Here is a 6,061-nt window from a genome sequence, read left to right on the forward strand (position 1 = left end):
TTTATTTTGGTGCAATGAAGCCCAAAAACATGTTAATGACCTGCTATCACAAGTCATTAGGGTTCCGGCCACCCTGCGGCGAAATTTCAAAAAAAAAAAATTGTCCAAAACCGACAACCGAGTCAAAAGTTATGTCTTGCCAAACTTTTGACACCTTACAACTAAAAAAATAAAAATAAAAATCGTCGGTACAGCCGGCTAGCCGGCCGCCTAGACGCTCACCGCGGCCGAGCAGCGCCTAGCCGCGATTTTTGCAACACTACTTTTTCTCACCTTTTTATTATTAATTTTTAATAATTTTAATAATAATAATTTTGTTGAAAAATAATAATTTTTTAAATATGATGTGAAATGTGGATCCACTTTCGAAAGCGTGTTGAAATTGTAAATGTGATGATGTGGAAATAGGACCCACTTTTGAGAGTGCGAGAGTATTACCTGAATAAAGATAGCCTAAGGAAAAGCATCATATTGGAGTTTACATTTACTCGTAAAAAATATAGTCAGTAGCATTTAAAAAAAATAAAATTTACTCATACAAAATTTAAATTTTACATCTTTTTTTTTCTAAATATAATTCACTTAGTTATTATTCAATTTAATGATGTAATTTTTTAAAAAAATTATCTAAATATGTACATGAGTAGAGACTATATTAACCGTACAAAATATTAATTTTAATTTTGTATGTTATGAAAATAGATATTTGACCAAATATATAAACGTCCAACTATATTATTATATTATACATTTTAACATCTTTTCATTTTTCTAAATTTTTATTTAAATAAAAATAAATAATTTATATCGTGCATTGCACGGGTAAAACACTAATTTAATTAATAAAATAATAATTTAATGATAGTTGATTCTAATGTAAATATAGAGAATATAGATATTTTAAATATATATTTTTTTAAAAAATATTATATATAAAATTTACTATAACTAATTAGAATATATTATAGATATAATAAATTTTATTATGTAAAATTTGTAAATAGTCAAATGCATATTATATATATATATATATATATATATATATATATATATATATATATATATATATATAGGCGAGTTCAGGTGCGGCAGTGTGCGGCAGTGTCTTACGGTGCGGCGGTGCGGCAACACCAATTGTTCAACAAATATGCACCATCAAAGTTAGGAAACTACACCACAAAAAACAGAGTAAACAAAGTCCCGCATCACCAAACACACACCATTAGGTGTGAGTAAAAACACCATACACTGTTCGGAAATACACCATTGGGGGTGGTGAGTTATATGGTGTATTTTTTGAGTCTGTTGTGTATTTTGTGATGTTTTATTGCATTTCACTGTGGTGCGTTTTTCTTACACAGTTGGTACATATTGTTAACACTGTTGGTGTATTCTGGAATTCCGCCGCACCGTCGCACGGGAAGACCCCACCGCATTTGTACTTTATATATATATATATATATATATATATATATATATATATATATATATATATATATAATGTCTATATTTGCACAGTAATGCAACATTGCAATGTATATATATATTCATATTCAATATTTATATTTGATATATAGTTGGATAGTCTAAGTAGGTAGTGCTGTTTTTTCAAAAAAAAAAAAAAAAAAAAAAAAAGAAAAAAGAAAAAGAGGTATGTAAGCCGGTAATTGTCACGTAAATTTTATTTTTTTTTAAAATATTCATGTAAATATATTTAATATAATAAATATTGTATATATTTGTATAGTATGAGTTTGCATGTTCCATAGATCAGTTAAGAGTGTTGGAATGGTATTGCGGTCAGTGACAGCCAAAAAACGTAGTTGATATAGTAGATAAAAGTCTTTGGGCAGTATTTCGAATTTGAGGGCTTCAGCATCAAACACATTGAGAGTGGATAGGCTCTTGCAATTTTTGCCAAGTGTTCTTTGGGAATCTCTAGTTTGGGCCTTAGGGATGATGACGAGAAAGAGCAAATATGGTGGCTAGATACCTTGTTCTCTGAAGATATAAAGCTCAAGATGGAGAAATGGATACACAAGCGACAACATTCATCATTAATAATTTTGTTTAGTTTTGCCCTATTTATCTCATGGAAAAGCTTCTTGTTCAAAGCTTATAATTTGCAGAAAACATAAATGATGTCATGGAGGCAACATGTTTTGATCTCCCCATCAACTCTTTTCTTAAACACCATCAACAATTTTTATTCACAATATCATTCAAATATGCTTCAACTGTGCCGTCCAACTTCGAGTCCTCCCATAGTCCCATGGAGGAATAAACCCTTCTGCGATCCGCAGTCGAATCAATTTCCTGCAATTCTATTTACGAGAATCTGAGTTGAAAATTGAACCGAATGCGCAGAAACTTTTATACGAAGGAATCAGAGATCTTGCAGTCAAACACGAAGGAATCAGAGATGTTGCAGTCAGAGTAGAAGAGAAAATCGAGTCCAAACTAAGTGATGTATATTTGGCAGCTGACAATGGAGACCGCGTTGCAGTTGAGACTGATTCAATACTTGGTATCAGAGCTCAATACTTGGTACCAGAGCCCAATACTTAGTATCAGAGCTCAATACTTGGTATCAGAGCCTAATACTTTAAGATTATGCAAAAAATTTCTTTAAAACGTAATAAGGTCTAATACTAAGTATTATGCTCTAATACAAAGTATTGAGATCTAATTATTAAGTATTGATCTCTGATGTCAAGTATTGAGAGACGAGAAGGATTAAGGAAAAATTAATCCTCTATAGAGGTGAGAAAGGAGTATGTCTCCTTAGAGTTTCGTAGAGAAGAATGATATTTTAATAACATAAAAAGTGATTTTTACACACACACACACACACACACACACACACACACACACACATATATATATATATATATATATATATATATATATATATATATATATATATATAAAAGTCACTTTTATGTTATTAAAATGTATATATATACAATGTCTATATTTGATATATAGTTGGATAGTTTAAATAGATAGTGAGTTTTTTTTTTTTTTTTAAAGGTAGGTAATCTTGTAAATGCCATGTATTTTTTTTTTTTTAAATAGTCATGTAAATATATTTAATGTAATAACTGTTGTATATATTTGTATAGTACGAGTTTGCATTCTATATAGATTAGTGATTAGTTGTAACAGCTAGAAAACGTAGATGATATATCAGATAAAAGTTTTTGGACACTATTTCGAATTTGAGGGACTCAACATAAAAAGCATTGAGAAGTGGATAGTCTCTTGGGATTTTTGCAAGTGTTCTTTGGGAATCTCTAGTTTGGGCCTTGGGGATGATGTCAAGAAAGAACGAATATGGTCGCCAAATACCTTGTTCTCTGAAGAAATAAAGCTCAAGATTGAGGGATGGATACACAAGCGACAACATCCATCATTAATAAGTTTGTCTAGTTTTGCCTCATCTATCTCTTAGAAGAGCTTCTTGTTCAAAGTTTCTAATTTACAGAACACATGCATGGTGTCATGGAGGCGACATGTTTTTATCTCCCCATCAGCTCTTTTCTTCAATACCATAAAGAGATTCCTATTTACAATATCCTTCAAATATGCTTCAGTTGTGCCCTCCAAGTCCAAGTCCTCCAATGGAACAATAAACCCTTCTGCGAACCGGATGCGCAGAAACTTTTGCACGAAGGAATCAGAGATGTTGCAGTAAAGCCGAAGAGAAATTCGAGTCCAAACTAAGTGATGTTTATTTGGCAGCTGACAAGGGAGACTGCGCTATAGCTGAGGCTAATTCAATACTTGGTATCAGAGCTCAATATTTGGTATCAGAGCCCAATACTTGATGTTCCTACAATAGGAACTCCACTTATATGATGCTTTATACTGCATTGATTTTTCAGAAGAAGTGTATGAAGATCATGACACTTCTCTTACTGTTGATTAGGAGGAAATGTACATGACTTCATAGATTGGAATTTTGTTGCTTCTTTGGTCAGGCCCGGCCCTGGACGAGTGCAGGCTGGGCCCACTACCCTATCTCATTATCTCTTATATATTCTAATATACTATAAAATTTTGTATAATTATTTAATATACATTTATGCCACAAAACTTTAATTTGGTTGAGTTGGTATGACTTGTGGTTTGTATACTTGTATGATCAAGAAGTTGAATTTCCTCATATGAATTTTTACATAAAATTTTCCCTCCCTACTCTTTAGTTGATGAATTTAGGGATATTATTATTATTATTATTATTATTATTATTATTATTATTATTATTATTATTATTATTATTATTATTATTATTATTATTGTTATTATTATTATTATTATTATTATTATTATTATTATTATTATTATTATTATTATTATTATTATTATTATTATTATTATTATTATTATTATTATTATTATTATCATAACATTAAATTTATTTCTATTTCTAATTTGAATTTTTTTAAATTTAATTTGTAATTTTGTGATTTTTTTACCTTTCTATAATTATAGTGAGATTTATAATATAGATTGATTTGTGATTCTTATCAAATTTTGAATCCATCTCTATTTGAGTAATTTACTACTTATATTTAGAATATGTGTTATTTTGTGAACTTTATAATGACTTGTGTATATGTAATATATTTTGTGATTTAGTTATGAAAAATATTTTAAAATATAATTTAGTTTTTTTTTTTATGAATTATCTAGTCAATGTAGTTTAGAAGTTCTATTGTGCGTCATCGTATTCAAATTAATCTAGAAAACTTGAAATTCATCTAACTAAAAAAATATTTATAAATATGATATCAATATAGAAGATGTATGATTTATTATGTGTTTTTTTTATTCGAACTATTTTATCCAATTATTTATGTTTCATATTTTATTATGAATATCTTTTATCGCGTTTGAGTGTTTTGATTTATTGCTCACAATAATTAAGATTTTATTCTATAATGTTATTTGCAAGTTTTTTTTTATTATAAATTTTTATTAAATAACTAATTTATTATTTATATAATAATAATAATGTGATTGCATGTCTATAAGCTCACTTGGTTTTAAATTATTTATTAATTTTTATAAACTATAATTCTTTAGTGATGAAAGGTGATGCGTTTATTTATTAATTCGGATTTAGGAATGCATCTATAATTATTTTTATGTGTATGTAAAATTGTTGAAAACTTGTGAATCTTATTTCAAGTTATTTGATAATTGTATTTTCCCCTTATTTAATTTAAATTTTAGTTATAAAAATATATATAACTTTAATATATGACCCATTTTTGTTGCTAAGCCCTAGACCTCCAAAATGATAGGACCGGCCATGTCTTTGGTTAAAATTCAGAAATCTTTCTACAAAATGATTGTTAGGATGTCTGGTTCATTGCATGTGACTTCTAATATCTTTTTCTCTGAGGTTTCTAATCTGTCATGCCTATTAAATAATATGGTGGAAGCTGAATCTCGCAGTGTTAAAGATTATGTAAAGGAATATTAGGGCAAAATTTGATAAATATTGTGGTGATCCAGGAAAGGTGAATTTTTTGATATTATATGCAAATATCTTGGACCCCATGAACAAAATAAAATACATGCTCATCCAAGTTAACCAGTTATATGGTAAGATAAATGGTAAATCAATGTTTGAGAAGGTTAAGGCTGGCCTTAAGGAGTTGTTTGTTGATTATGTAGCCAGTTTTCCTGTTCAGACTTAGTCTGTTCCAGTTGAACATGCTAAACACTCTGCTCCATCTATTTCAATATCTGATTCTATTTCTGTTGAGAAACCTCAATTTTTATTAAAATCTCATATTAAAAAGCAAAGATTGGAGAATGGAGATTTGGGCAAATATATCTTTGGCTAGTTTCTACCCGTCTTCCCCATTATTCTCATCGATCAAACACATATAGATATGATTTTACTGTGGTTTTGTTTAGATATTGAAGATGTTTCCTTGAGATCACGATTTTACCCCTAAAAATATAAAATTCGGCAATATTTTGCTGCCAATTTGGTTGAAATGACCAAAATTGATAAAAATAGCAAAATTAAGCATCAAAATTG

This window comes from Ipomoea nil, unplaced genomic scaffold (assembly GCF_001879475.1).
Source record: "Ipomoea nil cultivar Tokyo-kokei standard unplaced genomic scaffold, Asagao_1.1 scaffold3256, whole genome shotgun sequence".
Classification (NCBI taxonomy): Eukaryota; Viridiplantae; Streptophyta; class Magnoliopsida; order Solanales; family Convolvulaceae; genus Ipomoea; species Ipomoea nil.